Consider the following 21,935-nt stretch of genomic DNA (forward strand, 5'->3'; position numbering starts at 1 on the left):
GTTCATTTCTGCCTCAGGGCCTTTGCACTTGCTGTTACCTTTGGCCGGAATGCCCTTCCACACAGATCACCACACAGCTGCTTCCTTCTTATTTTTTGAGAATCTGCTCAAAAGTCCCCTCCTCAGAGCGGTTTTCCTGATACCCCCAGCCTCCCTGCACTCTCCATCCCAAACCTCTGGTTCTTTCCTTCGCAGCACTCATCCCCAAATCGTGAGAATCTTGTTAATTCATTTATATCCTTATTTACAGTTTGTCTCCCCTACACTTGGCTCTGGGCTCCATGAGGGCCTGGGACTTTGGCTCTCAGCAGTACCTGCACACAGAGTATTGAGTGACAAGATTGAAACCTCACTTAGAACAGCCAGGAAGCTTTGCTCAGGAGACTTTGCTTGTTAACTCGTTTCAGTCCTGTGAGGCATGCACTGTAGTTGTGCCCATTTCACAGATGGGGAAACTGAGGTTCAGAGACAGCAAGTCATTTGCCCAAAGTGACATAGCTAGTCAATGCCTGAGGTGGGATTTATGCCCAGGCAAGCTGACTCCAGGTTCACTCCCTAACCACCACACAGCAGCCTCGTAGAGAGTTGAATGTATGTCTCACCACCAGAAAGCACGTCCTGCGACCCAGGCCCCTGTCCCTCCCTCTCCCTGGAAAAGCCTCCCCACTCTGGGCCTGAAGCTCTGTTCTCAGCAGAGCTGTGGCTTCCAGAAAGAAGGGGGGGGCCTCTTCACTCCAGATCAGCAGGGAGCTAAGGCTCTTGTTGGCAGGTCCCTACAGTGAGGAGACTTGGGGATCAAGATGTAGGGAGGGAGCCCCAGGTCTTAGTCACCTCAGTGGGGCTACAACCACTGAGTCACTGCTGACTCTCCCAGGCACTGGATACAGCAGCTTGTGACAGCCCTGCCCTCCTCCAGACCCAGAGCTGAGCAGGAGAGGCCTGGAAAGAAGCATGCCCCTTCCTCATGCCCCCTGGGTGGGGCAGGGTAGGCTGAGCACCGGAGTGAGTCTGAGGGCTGTACTGAGTCCTGCATGGGGACCCGGAGTAGCTAAGGAGGGCCCCACTCTCCCCAAGGCTAGCCTCAAACTCCTGGACTCAAGCAATCCTCCCATCTCAGCCTCCCAAAGCACTGGGATTACAGGAATGAGGCTCTATGTGCAGCCTCCCCAAAACTTCTTTCCCTGTCCTCGTCTTGCTGTCCTTTGAGGCCAGGAGTTCAAGGCTGCAGTGAGTTATGACCATGCCACTGCACTCCAGCCTGGGCAACAGAGCAAGACCTTGTCTCTAAAAAAAAAAAAAAAAAGTTTTGGGGAGACTGGGACAGGACTGTGTGGCTGGTGGGAGAGTCACAGAGATACCAATGCCTAGCAGAGGGGCAGAAGGGGATGAAAGGGGATAGTCAGTGGGCTCTGGGCCGGCAGAGGCCTCCTGGCTGGGAATGGGGTCAGCAAACAGCTCTGGGCCAACTTCTAAGCTCCTCCCCCATCTCAGAAAGCAAGGGCTGCCCAGTTTGCACCCACAGCTTCCTGGTGAGCACTTCCTGATGTCCCTACTGTGACCCCTCCCCCATTTTGGTTGCTGTTCTTTACTAGGGGCCACCATATTGGCCAGGCTGGTCTCAAACTCCTGGCCTCAAGTGATCTGCCTGCCTTGACCTCCCAAAGTGCTGGGATTACAGGCGTGAGCCACTGCACCCGGCCTGTGAGCCATTATTCTTATTAGCTAGCATCATCTCTGAGGATATTTATAAAATTGAGATATAATTCACGTTCCATAATATTCATCCTTTTAAAATATATACAACAGTGTTGGGAGTAGGCCCCCCAAAATCTGGCCATAAACTGGCCCCAAAACTGGCTATAAACAAAATCTCTGCAGCACCGTGACATGTTCACGATGGCCATAAAGCCCACGCTGGAATGTTGTGTGTTTACTGGAATGAGGGCAAGGAACACCTGGCCCACCCAGGGCAGAAAACTGCTTAAAGGCATTCTTAAGCCACAAACAATAGCATGAGTGATCTGTGCCTTAAGGACATGCTCCTGCTGCAGTTAACTAGCCCAACCTATTCCTTTAATGGCTCATCCCTTCGTTTCCCATAAGGGATATTTTTAGTTAATTTAGTATCTATAGAAACAATGCTAATGGCTGACTTGTGGTTAATAAATACATGGGTAAATCTGTGTTCAGGGCTCTCAGCTCTGAAGGCTGTGAGACCCCTGATATTCCAGTTCACACCTCTATATTTCTGTGTGTGTGTCTTTAATTCCTCTAGCGCCACTGGATTAGGGTCTCCCCAACCGAGCTGATCTCAGCAAGTGGTGCCCAACGTGGGGCTCGAATCCAGGTCTAAGGGTCGCCGGAGCGACGGTTGAAATGGAAAACTAACTGGAGGACACCCGAGTACTCTTAAAGCAATTCCCGTGGTGAGTAAGAGCGGGAGCTCGGAAGCGTCAGGGTAACAATGGGACAAGTGTGGGGTGTGGTTCATTCCACCTTGGAACTTTTTCACACTGATGATGAGGAGGAAGGAGAGTATGGCGAAGTAACAGAAAAGGTTACAGAGCATGTTTATGTACCAGCTAAAGCTAAATGGCAAAGGAAGGAGAGGTTCATCCCAACCCTCTTCCCCCGCCTCCTTATTATTCGAAAGAAAAAGACCCTCCAGATCTTTCTTTTCCGGAGGACACTGGGCAAAAAGTAGTTGCCCCAGTGACTGTTTGAGCAGCACCTCGAGCGACCACTCTTAGTTCGATTCAGGCAGGGATTCAGCAAGCTAGACAAGAGGGTGATTTAGAGGCTTGGCAGTTCTCTGTTAGAATACACCCCCCAGATCAACAGGGAAATATTATAGCTACATTTGAGCCTTTTCCTTTTAAATTACTCAAAAAACTTAAACAAGCTATAAATCAGTATGGACCAGGTTCTCCTTTTGTAATGGGGCTGTTAAAGAATGTTGCTGATTCCAGTCAGATGATTCCTACTGACTGGGATGCTCTTACTTGAGCTTGTCTAACTCCTGCTCAGTTCTTACAATTTAAAACTTGGTGGGCAGGTGAAGCTTCCATTCATGTTGCTTGCAATGCCCAGGCCCAACCTCAAATTAATATAACTACAGACCAACTTTTGGGGGTTGGCAGCTGGGCTGGTTTAGATGCACAACTGGTCATGTAGGATGATGCCATAGAACAGAACGGCTTAGAGGAGTGTGCATTAGAGCTTGGGAAAAAATCACTTCAGGTGGGGAACAATACCCTTCTTTTAGTGCTATAAAACAGGGACCAAGAGAACCATACGTTGATTTTATAGCTCGGTTACAGGAGTCTCTTAAAACGATGATTGCAGATTCAGCTGCTCAGGATATAGTGCTGCAGTTATTAGCTTTTGACCATGCTATCCCAATTGCCAGGCTGCTCTGCGACCTATTAGAGGGAAAGCACATTTAGTTGATTATATCAAGGCCTGTGATGGTATCAGAGGTAATCTGCATAAAGCTACTTTGTTGGCACAGGCAATGGCAGGACTGAGAGTGGATAAAGGAAATACTCCATTTCCTGGAGCTTATTTTAACTGTGGGAAGCATGGTCATACTAAAAAAGAATGTAGAAAAAATCAGTGAGTCAGGCTGCGAGATAGGGGAAAAACTTCTGATCCTGAAATATGCCCAAAATGTAAAAAAGGAAAACATTGGGTTAATCAGTGTCACTCTAAGTTTGATAAAGAAGGGAACCTGATTTCGGAAAACGCCATGAGGGGCCTGTCCCGGGCCCCATTCTAAACTGGGGCATTTCCAGCTCAGGCCATTCCCTCACCCCTGTACAATGTCTGTCCCCTGCCACAGCCAGTAGTGCCACAGTAGATTTATGCTGCACAAAAGCTGTGAGCCTTCTACCTGGGGAACCCTCACAAAAGGTCCTAACAGAAGTCTGTGGACCCTTGCCAGTGGGGACAATAGGATTACTTTTAGGAAGGTCTAGTTTAGGTTTAAAAGGTGTACAGATACATACAGGAGTCATTGATTCAGATTACACTGGGAAAATTCAAATTGTTATATCTACTTCTGTTCCCTGGAAAGCAGAGCCAGGAGAGCATATAGCACAGCTCCTGATTGTGTCGTATGTGGTAATGGGAAAAAGTGAAATTAAATGAATAGGAGGATTTGGAAGCACAAATAAACAAGGCAAAGCAGCTCACTGGGTGAGTCAAATTACTGATAAACATCCTACCTGTGAAATAACTATTCAGGGAAAGAAATTTAAAGGTTTGGTAGATACAGGAGTGGACTGTTCAATCATTTCTCTACAGCACTGGCCATCCACGTGACCAATTCAACCTGCTTAACTTAACATAGTTGGAGTTGGTAAAGCCCCTGAAGTATATCAAAGTAGTTATATTTTGCATCGTGAAGGGCCCAATGGACAACCTGGGACTATTCAACCAATTATAACTTCCGTACCTATAAATTTATGGGGAAGAGATTTATTAAAACAATGGGGAGCACAAGTTCTAATTCCAGAACAATTATATAGCTCTCAAAGTCAACATATGATGCATTGAAATGGGGTATGTCCCTGGTATGGGACTAGAAAAAATTTGCAAGGTTTGAAAGAACCGCTTCAAGCAGAAAGACAAAGTTCCCACCAAAGATTAGGATATCATTTTTAATGGAGGCCATTGTTAAGCCTCCAGAACCTATACCTTTAAAATGGTTAACAGATAAGCCAATTTGGATAGAACAATGGCCGCTAAGTAAAGAAAAACTGGAGGCTTTAGAGAAATTAGTTACTGAACAATTAGAAAATGGGCACATAGCTCCAACATTTTCCCCTTGGAATTCTCCGGTTTTCGTAATTAAGAAAAAATAAGGTAAATGGAGAATGTTAACTGACTTAAGAGCTATCAATTCAGTTATACAACCTATGGGAGCATTACAGCCAGGATTGCCTTATCCTGTTATAATTCCAAAAAATTGGACTTTAATAGTAATAGATTTAAAAGACTGTTTCTTTACTATCCCTTTAGCTGAGCAAGACTGTGAATGGTTTGCATTTACAGTTCCTGCAGTAAACAACCTGCAGCCTGCTAAGTGTTTCCATTGTTTTTACAGATGGGTCTAGTAATGGTAAAGCTTCTTTTTATTATTATTATTATCATACTTTAAGTTTTAGGGCACATGTGCACAATGTGCAGGTTAGTTACATATGTATACATGTGCCATGCTGATGTGCTGCACCCATTAACTCGTCATTTAGCATTAGGTATATCTCCTAATGCCATCCCTCCCTCCTCCCCCCACCCCACAACAGTCCCCAGAGTGTGATGTTCCCCTTCCTGTGTCCATGTGTTCTCATTGTTTAATTCCCACCTATGAGTGAGAATATGTGGTGTTTGGTTTTTTGTTCTTGTGATAGTTTACTGAGAATGATGATTTCCAGTTTCATCCATGTCCCTACAAAGGACATGAACTCATCATTTTTTATGGCTGCATAGTATTCCATGGTGTATATGTGCCACATTTTCTTAATCCAATCTATCATTGTTGGATATTTGGCTTGGTTCCAAGTCTTTGTTATTGTGAATAGTGCCGCAATAAACATACGTGTGCATGTGTCTTTATAGCAGCATGATTTATAGTCCTTTGGGTATATACCCAGTAATGGGATGGCTGGATCAAATGGTATTTCTAGTTCTAGATCCCTGAGGAATCGCCACACTGACTTCCACAATGGTTGAACTAGTTGACAGTCCCACCAACAGTGTAAAAGTGTTCCTATTTCTCCACATCCTCTCCAGCACCTGTTGTTTCCTGACTTTTTAATGATTGCCATTCTAACTGGTGTGAGATGGTATCTCATTGTGGTTTTGATTTGCATTTCTCTGATGGCCAGCAATGGTGAGCATTTTTTCATGTGTTTTTTGGCTGCATAAATGTCTTCTTTTGAGAAGTGTCTGTTCATGTCCTTCGCCCACTTTTTGATGGGGTTGTTTGTTTTTTTCTTGTAAATTTGTTGGAGTTCATTGTAGATTCTGGATATTAGCCCTTTGTCAGATGAGTAGGTTGTGAAAATTTTCTCCCATTTTGTAGGTTGCCTGTTCAATCTGATGGCAGTTTCTTTTGCTGTGCAGAAGCTCTTTAGTTTAATTAGATCCCATTTGTCAATTTTGGCTTTTGTTGCCATTGCTTTTGGTGTTTTAGACATGAAGTCCTTGCCCATGCCTATGTCCTGAATGACAATGCCTCGGTTTTCTTCTAGGGTTTTTACGGTTTTAGGTCTAACATTTAAGTCTTTAATCCATCTTGAATTAATTTTTGTATAAGGCGTAAGGAAGGGATCCAGTTTCAGCTTTCTACATATGGCTAGCCAGTTTTCCCAGCACAATTTATTAAATAGGGAATCCCTTCCCCATTGGGTAAGCCTTCTTATTCTGGATCAAAAGGTAAAGTTTTGCAGATGCCCTATACTTCAGCTCAAAAAGTGGCGCTTGTAGCTGTAATTGAGGTATTGACTGCTTTTGATATGACTATTAACGTGATTTCTGATTCTTCATACGTGGTTCATTCCACACAGTTAATTGAAAATGCTCAGTTATGATTTCATACAAATAAACAACTGATGACTTTATTTACCCAATTGCAAACAGCAGTTAGAAGTAGAATGCACCCTTTTTACATCACTCACATTAGGGCTCATACACCTCTTCCAGGACCTTTGACTGAAAGGAATCAAATGGCTGATCACCTAGCTGCTAATGCAATATCTAATGCTAGACAATTTCACAGTTTAACCCATGTTAATCCCTCTGGTCTCAAACGCAGATACAGCATTACCTGGAAAGAAGCTAAAGCTATTATCCAGCGATGCCCAACTTGCCAAGTGGTACATTCCTCATCTTTTACAGGAGGAGCTAATCCTCGAGGACTGGAATCTAACTCTCTTTAGCAAATGGACGTCACACATGTTCCCTCATTTGGGAGACTAGCTTATGTACATGTATGTGTGGACACTTTTTCTCACTTTGTCTGGGCTACATGCCAAACAGGAGAGTCTTCTGCTTGTGTTAAACTTCACCTTTTGCAGTGTTTTGCAGTGATGGGCATTCCAGCTTCTATTAAAACAGAGAATGCCCCAGGCTATACTAGCCAAGCTCTAGCTACATTTTTCTCTGTGTGGAATATTAGACACATTACTGGTATCCCATACAATTCTCAAGGACAAACCATAATGGAAAGAATGAATCTCTCCCTAAAACAGCAGTTGCAAAAGCAGAAAGGGGGGGACAGAGAGTATGGAACCCCACAAATGCAACTGAACCTAGCATTATTAACTTTAATTTTTTGAGCCTGCCCAAAGGCCAAATGTTATCAGCAGCTGAACAGCATCTACAGAAACCAGCCGCAAAGATAGAAGCAGAACAACTGATTTGGTGGAGAGATCCGATAACAAAAAGTTGGGAAATAGGTAAAATAATAACTTGGAGTAGAGGTTATGCTTGTGTTTCTCCAGGCCAAAATCAGCAGCCCATTTGGACACCATCAAAGCACCTGAAACCTTATCATGAGCCAGATGCCAAGGAAAGATTCCGGGAGGATCCCAAGGACCCCCTGGTTGCAGCCATGTCGAGACTGCCACTGAGGAGGACCCCAACTGTCATGAGCAACACCCGTCGAACACAGCCACCCACCTGGGGACAGATCAAGAAGCTGTCACAGATGGAAGAAGAAAACCTGAGGAAAGCGGGACAACCAGTCACAACAAGTAATTTAATGGTAGCTATGATAGCGGTTATCACCACTGCCATGACTATTCCTTCAATAAGGGCTGACACAGAGAACAATTATACTTATTGGGTATATTTATCAATCCTGGGTGGCAATAATGCAATCACTCTATAACACAGTTACACATGCTTTCTGATCTCAGTATTAACCATAATAAATCTGCTCCTATAATTGAGGCATACCGCCCTCAAAAACCTATTTGTAAACAAGATTGGACCTATTTGTAAACATAGAAAAAATGAGCGTACTTGTTTAGGAAGATTGCATTGCAGAACAGGCAGAGGTGCTGCACAATGATTCCTATAGAATCATTATTAATTGGTCCCCTAAGGGGATGTTTAGCTTGAATTGCACCTCTCAGTCTGTGTGCCACAGCCACATTATGTTCAGATGATCTGAACAAAATGGTCAGATGGTAGAAATGATAAGAAGTACGGCAAAAGTTCCTATTATCTGGAACCATGGCGGTATAGTGGCACCTCAACCTCAAATGATATGGCCCACTCTAGGAGCTTAACATAAGGATTTAAAATTAAAAGAACAAATATTTAAAGCATCCCAGGCACACCTGACATTAATGCCAGGAACTGGAGTGCTTAAAGGAGTTGAAAATGGATAAAAACACTTGGAAGTTCTGTGATTTCAATGACAATTGTGCTTTTAATCTGTGTTGTTTGTCTTTGTATAGCCTGCAGATGCGGATCCCAACTCCTGCGAGAAGTAGCTCACTGTGACAAAGCTGCCTTTGCGTTTATCGATTTGCAAATCAAAGAATGGGGACGTGTTGGGAGCAGGCCCCCCAAAATCTGGCCATAAACTGGCCCCAAAACTGGCCATAAACAAAATCTCTGCAGCACTGTGACATGTTCATGATGGACATAAAGCCCACGCTGGAAGGCTGTGGGTTTACCGGAATGAGGGCAAAGAACACCTGCCCCGCCAAGGGCAGAAAACCGCTTAAAGGCATTCTTAAGCCACAAACAATAGCATGAGCGATCTGTGCCTTAAGGACATGCTGCTGCTGCAGTTAACTAGCCCAACCTATTCCTTTAATTCGACCCATCCCTTCATTTCCCATAAGGGATACTTTTAGTTAATTTAATATCTATAGAAACAATGCTAATCGCTGGCTTGCAGTTAATAAATACATGGGTAAATCTCTGTTCGGGGCTCTCAGCTCTGAAGGCTGTGAGACCCCTGATTTCCCACTTCACACCTCTATATTTCTGTGTGTGTGTCTTTATTTCCTCTAGCGCCAATGGGTTAGCCTCTCCCCGACCGAGCTGGTCTCAGCACAACAGTGGTTTTTATTATAGTCACGAGGTTGCACAGCCATCACCATGGTCTCATTTCAGAACATTTTCATCACCCCAAAATGAAGCCTGTAAGCCACTCCCCATTTTCTGTCCCCCACCCCTGGCAACCACTAATCCATTTTCTGCCTCTAGGATTTGCCTATTCTGGGCATTTCATATAAATGGAATATACAGGCTGTGCGCGGTAGCTCATGCCTGTAATCCCAGCACCTTGGGAGGCTGAGGTGAGCGGATCGCTTGAGCTCAGGAGTCCAAGACCAGCCTGGGCAACATGGTGAAGCCCCATCTCTACTAAAAATACTAACATCAGCCAGGCGTGGTGCTGGCTTATGCCTGTAGTCCCAGTTACTTGGGAGGCTGAGGCAGGAGAATTGCTTGAACCTGGGAAGTGGAGGCTGCAGTGAGCCAAGATCCTGCCACTGCACTACAGCCTGGGCGACAGAGTGAGATTCCATCTCAAAAACAAAACAAAACAAAACCCAAAATTGGAATATACAGTATTAGCTGGGCGTATTGTCATGTGCCTGTAGTCTCAGCTATTCTGGAGGCTAAGGTGGGAGGATCTCTTGAGCCTTGGAGGTTGAGGCTGCAGTGAGCTGTGATCATGCCACAGTGCTGCAGTCTGGGTGATGGAGCAAGACCCTGTCTCAAAATAATGCTTTGTGATTGGCTTTTTTCACTTAGCCTAACGTTTTCAAGGTTCACACATGTAGCACGGATCATAATTTTATTCTTTTTTTTATGGCTGAATAATGTTCATGGCACGGATTGTTGATCAAAAAGTGAAATAATAGGTACTCAGTATAGATAGTATAGACCAAGAATGTGTCCAGAAGTAGGTTCTGTGAGGCACAGTATATAATTTTCTAACAGAGGGATATGCGTAGCACAGAAAGTGGGATAAGCAGTGTGAAGCAACGGCTGCATTCTTGCAATTCTGGTCTCAGTTCCGTGACGTTATTGTGTAAAATCAGATGAACATGCCGTCGAGCGGGTAGAGAGAAAGGTTAGGCGTCTTAGGGTCTGGCGGAGGGTCTGGTGGAGGGCAACTGATTCCATCTTGTCTTTGTTCTGCATCTGATAAACAGGTTTATAGCCAGCACCTTTCAGTGAAATATTTCACAAACTCTAGTCATGCAGGCAAGAGGTCAGCTTTAGATGATAGGTCTAGGTTTTATTACCCACGTGCCTGACTGCAGCCACCGTGGGCCACTATGAACATTTTCTTTTGATTGTCCTTTTTCTGAGAGGATGGACTTTATTTTATTTTATTTTGAGATGCAGTCTCACTCTATCACCCAGGCTGGAGTGCAGTGGCATGGTTTTGGCTCACTGCAACCTCTGCCTCCCGGGTTGAAGTGATTCTCCTGCCTCGACCTCCCAAGTATCTGGGATTACAAGCATGCACCACCATGCCCAGCTAACTTTTGTATTTTCAGTAGAGATGAGGTTTCGCCATGTTGGCCAGGCTGGTCTCGAACCCCTGACCTCAGGTGATTTGCCCGCCTCAGCCTCCCAAAGTGCTAGGATTACAGGCGAGAGCCACCGTGCCCAGCTGACCATATTTTATTTAGCACTCACCATTGTATGGGCTTTGGGGTTGCTCCCACTTTTAGGTTATCATGAACACTGCTGTTGTTAACATCACCTCTGTTTTTCCTTCTCTGGGGTATTCCTAGGAGTGGCATTGTTAGATCATATGGTAACTACTGATTTAGGTGGTTTTTTTGTTTGTTTGTTTGTTTTTGAGATGATGTTTTGCTCTGTCACCTAGGCTGGAGTGCAGTGGCATGATCTCGGCTCACTGAAACCTCTGCCTCCCTGATTCAAGCGATTCTCCCACTTCAGCTTCCTCAGTAGCTGGGACTACAGGTGCGCACCACCACATCCAGTTAATTTTTGTAGTTTTAGTAGAGTTGGGATTTCACCATGTTGGCCAAGCTGGTCTCGAACTCCTGACCTTAGGTGATCCACCCCTCTTGGCCTCCCAAAGTGCTGGGATTACTGGCGTGAGTCACTGTGCCCGGCCTCGTTTAGGTTTTTTTTTTTTTTTTTGAGAGGGAGTCTCACTCTGTCGCGCAGGCTGGAGTGCAGTGACACGATCTCAGCTCACTGCAAGCTCTGCCTCCTGGGTTCACGCCATTCTCCTGCCTCAGCATCCCGAGTACCTGGGACTACAGGTGCTCACCACCACGCCTGGCTAAATTTTTGTATTTTTAGTAGAGACAGGGTTTCACCGTGTTTGCCAGGATTGTCTCAATCTCCTGACCTCGTGATCCGCCCGCCTCGGCCTCCCAAAGTGCTGGGATTACAGGCTTGAGCCACTGTGCCTGGCCTCGTTTAGGTTTTTGAGGAACTACCAAACTGTTTTCCAAAGTGACTGCACCATTTTATATTCCCAGCAGCAATGTATAAGGGTTCCAATTTCTCTGCGTCCTCGACAGTGCTTGTTATTGTCTGTCTTTGGTTGTAGCCATCTTGGTGTGTGTGAAGGAGTGTCTCACTGTGGTTTTGATTTATATTTCCCTAATTGCTAATGATATTGTCTTAGTTCAGGCTACTATAACAAAAATACCATAGACTGGGTGGCTTAAACAGAAATCTATTCCTCACGAAGTCTGAGATCAAGGTGCAGCATGGTCAGGTTCTGGGGAGGGCTCTCTGCCTGTTTCATAGATGACTTCCTGCTGTATCTTCACAAGACAGACAGCAGAGCATAAGACAGAGAGCAGAAAGAGCAGAGAGCAGGCTGGACACAGTGGCTCACACCTGTAATCCTAGCACTTTGGGAGGCTGAGGCAGGAGGATCACTTGAGCCCAGGAGTTAAAGACCAGTCTGGCCAACATGGTAAAACTCCATCTCTACAAAAAATAAAAAATTAGCTGGGGTAATTGGCATGTGCCTGTAGTTCCAGCTATTCTGGAGGCTAAGGTGGGAGGATCTCTTGAGCCTTGGAGGTTGAGGCTGCAGTGAGCTGTGATCGAGCCACAGTGCTGCAGTCTGAGTGACAGAGCAAGACCCTGTCTCAAAATAAATAAATAAATAAGAAAATAAAAGAAAAAGGGAAGAGAGACAGAGAGAGCAAGCTCCTGTGTATCTTCTTCTAAGGGCACTAATCCCATTCCTGAGGGCTCCATCCTCATAACCTAATCATTTCCCAAAGGCCCCATCTCCTAACACCATCATATTGGGAGTTAGGATTTCAACCTATGAATTTGGCAGGGGGGACAAAAACATTAAGTCTATGATACTGTGAAACATGTATTTGTATTTTGATGAAGTGCAATTCACCTATGTTTTCTTTGCTTTTATTTATATGTCATGTATTTGGTCTCCAACTCCATTTCCTAGCACACATCTCCTAAAATGCTTAGGATCCCCAAAGTGACATCTTTGTGTATGTTAATAAGTGGACTAACAGCTAGCTGCTCCTCAGTAGCTTTAGGCTGGGGCTGGTCACCAGAAAGACTAAGGCATGATTAAGAGGTTAGTTCTTTCAGGCCCATCTCCCAACCTCTGGGAAGGAGAGAGGGACTGAAGGTTAAATTGCTCATCAATGGCAAATGTTTTAATCAATTATACCTACGTAACGAAGCCTCCATAAAAACCCAAAGGACCAGACCTGGAGAGCTTCCAGACAGATGAATAGGTGGAGGTTACTGGAGCGGGGCGCACCCAGGGAGGGCATGGAAGCTCTGTGCCCCATCCCCCACACCTTGCCCTTCGCCTCTCTTCCCCTCCTCTCTCCTCTTCTCCCTTCTCCTCTCCTCTTTTTAAAGACAGTCTGGCCAGGCGTGGTGGCTCACTCCTATAATCCCAGCTCTTTGGAAGGGCGAGGCAGGCTGATTACCTGAGGTCAGGAGTTTGAGAACAGTCTGGCTGGCCAACATGATGAAACCCTGTTTCTACTAAAAATACAAAAAAATTAGCCAGGTGTGGTGGTGTGTGCCTGTAATCCCAGCTACTCAGGAGGCTGAGGCAGGAGAATCGCTTGAACCCGGGAGGCAGAGGTTGCAGTGAGCCAAGATCGTGCCATTGCACTCCAGCCTGGGTGAAAGAGTGAGACTCCATCTCAAAAAAAAAAAAAAAATCCAGTTTTCTCAATATAATTTCTTGAAAACCACCTCCCCATTGAATTTTTTTTTTTTTTTTTTTTTTGAGACCGAGTCTCACTCTGTCACCCAGACTGGAGTGCAGTAGTGTGATCTCAGCTCACTGAAACCTCTGCCTCCCTGGTTCAAGCAATTCTCTGCCTTAGCCTCCCAAGTAGCTGGGACTACAGGCGCACACTACCACACCTGGCTGATTTTTGCATTTTCAGTAGAGATGGGGTTTCACCATGTTGGCCAGGCTGGTCTCGAACTCCTGACCTTAGGTGATCTGCCTGCCTCAGCCTCCCAAAGCGCTGGGATTACAGGTGTGAGCCACCATGCCCAGCCTGCTTGGTTATTTCTGACTGACCTGCTCATTGTATTTGAAAATTACTTGTGAGAATAATTTGAGACCTAGGATGATGACATCCAAATTGTCCCTTCAGACAAGTTTTTTGTTTGCTTCTACCAAGCACTTAGGGACAGTACTACAAATCCAAGGCCACTTCAATTCAAGTTCAAGGCTTTCATCTCATAATTCTTTTCTTTTTTCTTTCTTTTTTCTTTTTTGAGACAGGTTCTTGCTCAAGTGCACTGCAGTGATACCATCATAATTCACTGCAGCCTGGGCCTCCCCGGCTCAAGTGATCCTCCCACCTCAGCTTCCCAAATAGCTGGGACTGCAGGTGCACGCCACTAGGCCTGGCTAATGTTTTAATTTTTTGCAGAAATGGGGTTTCACCATGTTGCCCAGGCTGGTCTCAACTTCCTGGGCTCAAGTGATACTCCCGCCCTGGCCTCCCAAAGTGCTGGGATTACAGGTGTGAGTCATCGTGCCCGGTCTCAAGGCTTGCGTTTCTTGAATCACTCAAGATTTGGTTTTCATCTGGTTCATCCTTGTTCTGAGGATGTCTCAAAGGTATTGTGGGGTATCAGACTCCTCACCTCGGACAGAAGGCTGGGCTTGCCTTTTATCCTGCGCCTCTCAGCCCCCGTGAGGCCATCAAAGATACAGCTCAGTTTCAAAGCTGTTTCTTCCAGATTGGCAAATGCCCTCAGGGAAAATGTGGCTTTCTGCACTGGGCTTTCTTCTCTGGATTCTTACCTTCTCCTCTCCTAGATTTTTGGTAAGGGATTCTTTCTTTTTTCTTTTCTTTTTTTTAAGACAGCGTCTCACTCTGTCGTCCAGGCTAGAGTGCAGTGGCACAATCACTGCAGCCTCAGCCTCCCTGAGCTCAGATGATCCTCCTTCCCTCAAGCTCCAGAGTAGCTGGGACTACAGGTGCATGCCACCATGCCCAGGTAATTTTTGTATTTTTTGTAGAGATGGAGGTCTCTGTATGTTGGCCAGGCTGGTTTCGAACTCCTGGGCTCAGGCGATCTGCCCACCTTGGCCTCCCAGAGTGCTGGGATTATAGGTGTGAGCCATCTAGCCTGGCTGATAAGGGATTCTTACTGCCTTGTTAATTAAAACAATGACAACAACAACAACAACAAAACAAAACAAAACAAAACAAAAACCAAAAAAACCTTTTTTTTTGCAGAGATGGAGTTTCACCAAGTTGCCCAGGCTGGTCTCGACTTCCTGGACTCAAATGATCCTCCCGCCTCAGCTTCCTAAAATGTTGGCATTACAGGTGTGAGCCAGTGAGCCCAGCTGGAAGATGATTTTTAAGAAATTGGATCAAGGGAATTTAATTGTCCTCAGAAGGAGTGTTGGTTCAAATTACAGATCCCATCATGACTCAAAGCGGAAGCCCCTGCAAAGTTGTAATTTCCCACAGGCATCAGGCTGTGCCTAGCCCAGGATGAACCCTCTCTCTACCTGTCTCCTAATCTCAAAGCTCTGCACAGACCTTTGCCACCAGAAGCCACCCTAAGTCAAGGTCCCTGGCTCTCAACTCTGGTCCCTAGGGTGTACATCTCCATCACTGTGGTCACTCATCATCCAATATTTACGTGGCACCCACGGACGCCAGGCCCATCCCAGGCACTGAGGATTCAGCTGTGAACAGGACAGAGGCTGGTTCTTACTCTTGAGGAGGGGAATGACAGTAGGCGACAACCCAGTGTGATCAAGTTCGGGAGGGAGAAATAGAGCCATGGGGTGCATTGCAAAGAAGTCCAACCAGGAGAGGCTTCCTGGAGGAGGTAATATGTAAGCTGAGGCTTGAAGGATGTGTAGCAATTATCAGGCAAACAGAAATGTGGGAGCAAAGCGCGTTCCAAGCAGAGTGAAGGACATCCGTGAAGGTGCATAGCAGTGAATCAGAGTGGAGTGTGAGGGAGGAGGGGACTGACAGGTGAAGCAGGAGGTAGGTTCAGCACCCTTGTCGGGCTTTATGAATTCCCCTTTTCAGTTTTTTTGTTCGTTTGTTTGTTTTGTTTGTTTGTTTGTGATGGAGTCTCCCTCTGTTGCCCAAGCTGGAGCGCAGTGCCGCGATTTCGGCTCACTGCAACCTCCATCTCCCGGGTTCAAGCGTTTCTCCTGCCTCAGCCTCCTGAGCAGCTGGGACTACAGGCGCCCAACACCATGCCCGGCTAATTTTTGTATTTTTAGTAGAGATGAGGTTTCACCATGTTGGCCAGGCTCATCTCGAACTCCTGACCTCAAGTGATCCTCCCGCCTCGGCCTCCCAAAGTGCTCGGATTACAGGCATGAGCCACCGCACCCAGCATGAATTCCCCTTTTCCCTCTTTCCCTCCAAAAGATGGGGCTGGAAGCCTGGAGGACCCCACACTTGAGGGAAAGCAAACTCCCTGGATCATCTGTGTGAAATGATCCCTTTCTGGAAAGGTCACTGTCCTTGGCACACACTTCGGTCCTCAGCTTCTGCCACCTCTCTTTCTGCCCGGGGCAGAATGGAGGATGCCACATCCCCTTGGCGCAAGAGAGGTGGGATTTGGGGCTGAATGGAGCTACAGAGACTGTCTTCCTCAACTGCCTGCCAGCGTCCTCCTTATAAGCCCTGAGGCTCTGCCGGGACAGGACCTTCCTGTGGCACCTCCGGCTCTGTCCTGGCCATCCTGTTTGACTTGGATGTGGTCCCTGATCCAGGGAACGAGGAGGGATGGGAATGGAAGGGCATGGAGCCCTGACCTTGAACACTTGGAAATGGCCACAAGCAACACTTCTTCCTACCCGGCCAACAGTGTAGTGATTGGGGACACATGGGATCCCTGGACGTCACCTGCTCCTCAGGTCACCCCAACATCAAACCTGGAAGGAAAAGGCTGGGTTAACCCTCAGGGAACCACGGCTTGATAGAGGAGCCTAGAAGATTCCTGTCTTGACCACTCAAAGTTTGATAGAAGTGAGGTTTTTGTTTGTTTGTTTGTCTGTTTGAGACTGAGTCTCACTCTGTCACCCAGGCTGGAGTGCAGTGGTGTGATCTCGGCTCACTGCAACCTCTGCCTCCCAGGTTCAAGTGATTCTCCTGCCTCAGCCTCCCAAGTAGCTGGGATTACAGGCACATGCCACCATGCCCTGCTAATTTTTGTATTTTAATAGAGAAGGTGTTTCACCATATTGGCTAGGCTGGTTTGGAACTCCTGACCTCAGATGATCCGCCCGCCTCAGCCTTCCAAAGTGCTGGGATTACAGGCTTGCGCCACTGCACCTGGCCGATAGTAGGGAGTTGAGTGAGTAGTTTCAACTGGGGAAGGGTTCCCTTCAATCAGTTATCCCACTCGCCTCCATCCCACCACATTGTCCAGATGGATAAACTGAGGCTCGGTCACATGACAACTGAGAGGCAGAGGCAAGACTGAACCAGGATCTCCTGACTCCTGGCCCAGTGCTTGCCACCTTTTGCCATCCTCTCCACACAGACGCTTGATGGTGGTGATGATGGTGGTGGTGGTGATGGTGGTAGTGATGGTGATGGTGATGGTGGTGATGGTGGTGGTGGTGGTGGTGGGGTGGTGGCGGCGGCGGCAGTGATGGTGGCGGTGGCGGTGGCGGCGGTGGTGGTGATGGTGGTGGTGGTGGTGGCGGCGGTGGTGGTGGCGGTGGCAGCGGCGGTGATGGTGGTGGTGGTGATGGCGGCGGCGGCGGCAGTGGTGGTGGTGGTGATGGTGGTGGTGGTGATGGCGGCGGCGGCGGCAGTGGTGGTGGTGGTGGTGGTGGTGGTGATGGCGGCGGCGGCGGCGGTGGTGGTGGTGGTGATGGTGGTGATGGTGGTGGTGATGGTGGTGGTGGTGGTGGTGGTGGTGGTGATGGTGGTGATGGTGGTGGTGATGGTGGTGGTGGTGGTGGCGGTGGCGGCGGTGGTGGTGGCGGTGGTGGTGATGGCGGCGGCGGCGGCGGCGGTGGTGGTGGTGATGGTGGCGGTGGTGGTGGTGTGTGTGTCAAAGCTTACATTTGGGCTGTGGTGAATGGAGCTGCAGGGCCAGCAAGGAGTTAACCTTCTCCACCCAACAACCTGGAAATGCGGCCTCCTGGGAACAGCTGGAGATGACAAGGTCCTTTCTTACCTTGTCATGCTTCACTGGAGGCTGACATTTTCCTGGCCCCTGGCTCCAGAGGCATCAACAAAATGGGCTGAACAAAACACGTCTCGTTCAATTGTTCTAAGACCTTGTTAATGCCTTCTAGCCAAAGACCACCAGAAACACACCTGGACAAAGCTGGGTTTACTGCTCATTGATACGAAGAAAGACGCACACCTCAGGAAAGCGAGGGGGTGTCTAAGAGGGTGCAGGAAGGACTTAGAGGATTCGGGCTTGTGTTGGATGCTTTTGAGGAGGGTTCAGGGAAGTGGAGTTTGCTCTGAATTGTATGCTGTCACGAAGCGGGAGGTCATTCTGTGATTGGAGATCTGAGGAATTTTTATCTACAGAGTGAGAGGAGTAAACTGAAACCAAAGCTATAATTGGCAAAGAAGCCATTGTCATTTGTTTAGCCAGGAGAGGGGACGTTTGATCATTTTTGTGATTTGGGCCACCTTTTTTCCTTGTTGTCTATGTTCAGATATAATTGTGAAGTGGTCTTGTTTTTCATCTTGATCATCGTGGTCGTAGGGTGGCCTTGTGTAATGCTGGTGAGCTGTGAAATGGATTCTCTCTAACAGGATCACACCAAGGGCTAGCTGGGAGGGCCAGGCAGCTCCAGGTTGTCAGGGGGGCTGCTTCCCTGTTTCTTCATTTGAAAGCGAACAGCGTGGAGCCCCGGAAAGCTGGCCGCATCGCACAGGGTGCTCATGCGGGGCAAATGTCAGCCATGTGTCATTTGCGAGCCCTCAGGCTGCAGAGGAGGCTCTGCCGAGGTCAGGAAGCTGAAGAGCCTTTGGCAACAGATGGATCCTAATCTTGACTGCTCACGCTTTTGGTCACTTTGCAAGTCACTTTCCCCTTTGCAACTTCATTCTCTGAACAAATACTTAGTGAACAGCCACTGTATGCCAGGTTTTGGGGACCTTGGGCCAGTGCCTTAACTCCCTGGTACTCGGTTTATCCCTCTAGAAAATGAGACTATTCCAGCCTGGACAATAAAGCAAGATCCTGTCTCTACAAAAATAAAAATAAAAAAATTAGCCGGGTGTGGTGGTGCATGCCTGTGGTCCCAGCTACTCAGGAGGCTAAGGTGGGAGGATTGCCTAAGGCTAGGAGGTCAAGGCTGTAGGGAGCTGTGATCACGCCACTGCCCTCCAGCCTGGGCCACAGAGGGAGACCTTATCTCAAACAAAACAAAACAAAACAAAACACACACACGCGCACACACACAAAACAAAAATCAAAACAAAACAAACAAAAAACAGAAAAAAGAAAGAAAATAAGACTATTGCTGGTACCTAAAACAAATTAATGCCTTACTCCCAGGGTTGCCGTGAGGTCAAATGGAAAACTCAGTGTACAGGCTCAGGCACAGAGTCCAGTACATGCCACCTGGACCTCCTAGGGGCTCTCTGGGCCTCCTTAACCGCCTCTGCCTAGTGGGCCCTTTATTAGTAGAGAACCAGGGCCCATTCCAGGTTCAGCCTGCTCTGGAGAACAAGGCCCCCACCCCACAGGCCAGGGACCTGAGACCCCAGCTGGTCCCCAGGCAGATCTGAGAGTGCACAAAGCAGGAGGAGGAGATCCTGGGGTCTGGGCCTCCCTCTCCGGTCTACACTTTCAGCTGCTCTGGAGGCTGGACCACGTGACACAGTAGGGAGCTGGTCCTGCACCGTGGGATCACCTTGAAGGCAGCCGAGCCCCTTGCTCCCCCAACACTGCCCAGGTGTCAGCTCCACCTCCGCAGGCAGGGTGCTGCGTTCTTTGGGCTTGAGACTGACCCTCCATATGCTGGGGGGATGCCCTTCCAGAAGTGACGTTCTGTGACTCTCTGGCCTTCTCCGGAGCAGCGGTGGTGCCAGTGCAGCTGCTGGGCCTGGAGAGGCAGAGAAGGCACCAGGGCTGTGGGGGTGGAAGAGGGCATGTACCATCCTGCCTCTCAGGTGTGGAGGAGGGGGTGGTGACAAGGAGGGTGTGAGAACAGCACAGAAGGAAGTCTGTGTACCCACAGATTTCCAAAGACCACCAGAAACAGACCTGGACAAAGCTGGATTTACTGCTCATTGATACGAAGGAAGACGCACACCTCAGGAAAGGGAGGGGTGTCTAAGAGGGTGACTGGGAGGTGATGGTGGGAGGGCCCTTTACGTGGGCTTGAGTGGTGTGGGTGGGGGCTGTGTGCCTGGGTGCACCCACACGGGTGTAGATGTGTATATGTGTGTGAGCAGGACTCTTGACAGCGGGGTGGGTGCACGTTCGTGTGGGCAGGTGTGATGCCTCCACCTTGGTGGGTGGGTCTCAGAAGCAGCCTGAGTTTAGGGTTCAAACTGGCCTGAATTATCCCCAGTTGAGCTCCCTTCTGGCTGTGTGACCTTGGCCAGGTCACTTGCCCTCTCTGAACCCCATTCATCCCTTCCACAAGTACACCTTGAGATCTTGCTGTGTGCCGGGAGCAAACAAGGCAGAGAAGGTCCAAGCCTTCATGGAATTGGTGGTCTTGCCTCAGTTTCTCCATCTTTAAAGTGAGGGTGGCAGTATCTGTCTTCCAGGCAACGTCTGTCAAATGCAGGGCATCAGGGCCAAGTGCTCAGTGGAGGTCTGTTTTCGTTCTCCTTCTGGAAACCTGGAACTGCAAGCCTTCTTCCAAGGGACTCAGCTCTCAGCTGCTGCGTAGAGGGAGCCAAGCTCCCTCCACTTAAGGCACGACCTAGTTCCCAGACGGCCCTTGCTCTGTTGTGCTGGCTAGGGCCCTGGGAGGGAATGGCAAAGGCATCTGGGGTGGGTGGGTGAGACAGGGGCCTTGGCATTCCAAAGAGCTGGGCGCCTCCTGGACAGTGAGGGGCGCAGATCTGGAGGACAAAGATCCGTTGTGGGCCCCCATCAGAGTCCCCCCCCACACACCCAGTACAGGCACCAGGCACCGATGTGGGATGGAAACTCCTCCAGCAAGTTGGGACACCCTCTTTCTCTGGGTAGGCGGGGCTCACGGGGCAGGGACTGGGGATAGAGCAGAGGAGGTGGCTGCCAACCTCCCACTGGGCAGTTGTTTACACCCAAGTGATGAGCTGGCTCTTGGCTTCATCACCTGCTCACCTGGCCAGGTGTGCCAGGAGAGGCTGGCTGTTCCTGCCTGGCCCAGTTGGCATTCAAGGTTCTGGCTCCGCTGGGACAGGGCACGAGACTGAAGGGGTGACCAGAAGAGGATGACTGCAGGTCTTTGCTTAGAACCCGATGTCTGATTTCCTCTCTGCCTGATTTCCCTCACGTGCCCACAGCAGCCCTGGAGTGTGAGACGCTGCGGTTCCTTTTGCAGGGGAGGCTGGCAGAGATTTAGGGCACCCCTGGCCCAGAAAGGACGATGCCCCGCAAGAGGGGTTGGTGACCCCTCTTTTCCACATCAGTGAAGCGTTGGGGGTCTTGATAGAGGTGGCTGCCATCTGCCAGCCCAGCAGGCAGGTGGAGAGGAAGCAGTCTGTACCCAAAGTAGGAAGGACTCAGGTTAGACCCAAGAGAGTCATTGCAGCCCACGGAGGAGTTCTGGAGTCAGAAAGGGATGCTTCCTTGCAGGACCTGCCTTTGGTGGGGTTGGGAGGTGGAAGAGAGGCCAGGACAGACGGAGGAAGGGGTAGGTCCCCTCTCCCTCTTGCCAAGTGAAGAGCATGTGGAGCCTGCACCCACCTACCCACCCACCCATTTCCCTCCACGTTGCCAGCCAAGGGAACCCAGGCCTAGGAGTTGCACAGTTAGAATTGTAGGGACATCATGAGCCAGTTCCTTTAACTTCTCTGAGCCTCAGTTTTCCTCTTCTGTATGATGGGCAGCATGTGTTTGACTCTCAGGGCCTGGGTGAGACCAAACTGTGTACCAGGCACTTTGTATGCACCATGCACAGTGTACCAGGCACATCATATGTGACACTCACAGTGTACCAGGCACTTCGTATGTGCCACGCACAGTATACCAGGCATATCATATATGCCACGCACAGTGTACCAGGCACATCATATATGCCATGCACAGTGTACTGGGCACTTCATATGTGCCACACACCCTTGTACACAGTGCCCTTGGCTTCTTCGTCTGAGGCAGGCACCGTTATAGGCCCATTTTACAGATAAGGAGATTGGGGCTTAGAGTCCAAAGGAGACACTGGGTAGGGCAGGAGATGTCCATCCTGTGGGTCTCTCTGCTCTCCCAGAGAGCAGGCAAGTGAGGCAGGGTCTCGGATGGTGGCATGCAGGAATGGCTGACGG

The sequence above is a fragment of the Pongo pygmaeus genome, chromosome 1, assembly GCF_028885625.2.
Source record: "Pongo pygmaeus isolate AG05252 chromosome 1, NHGRI_mPonPyg2-v2.0_pri, whole genome shotgun sequence".
Lineage (NCBI taxonomy): Eukaryota > Metazoa > Chordata > Mammalia > Primates > Hominidae > Pongo > Pongo pygmaeus.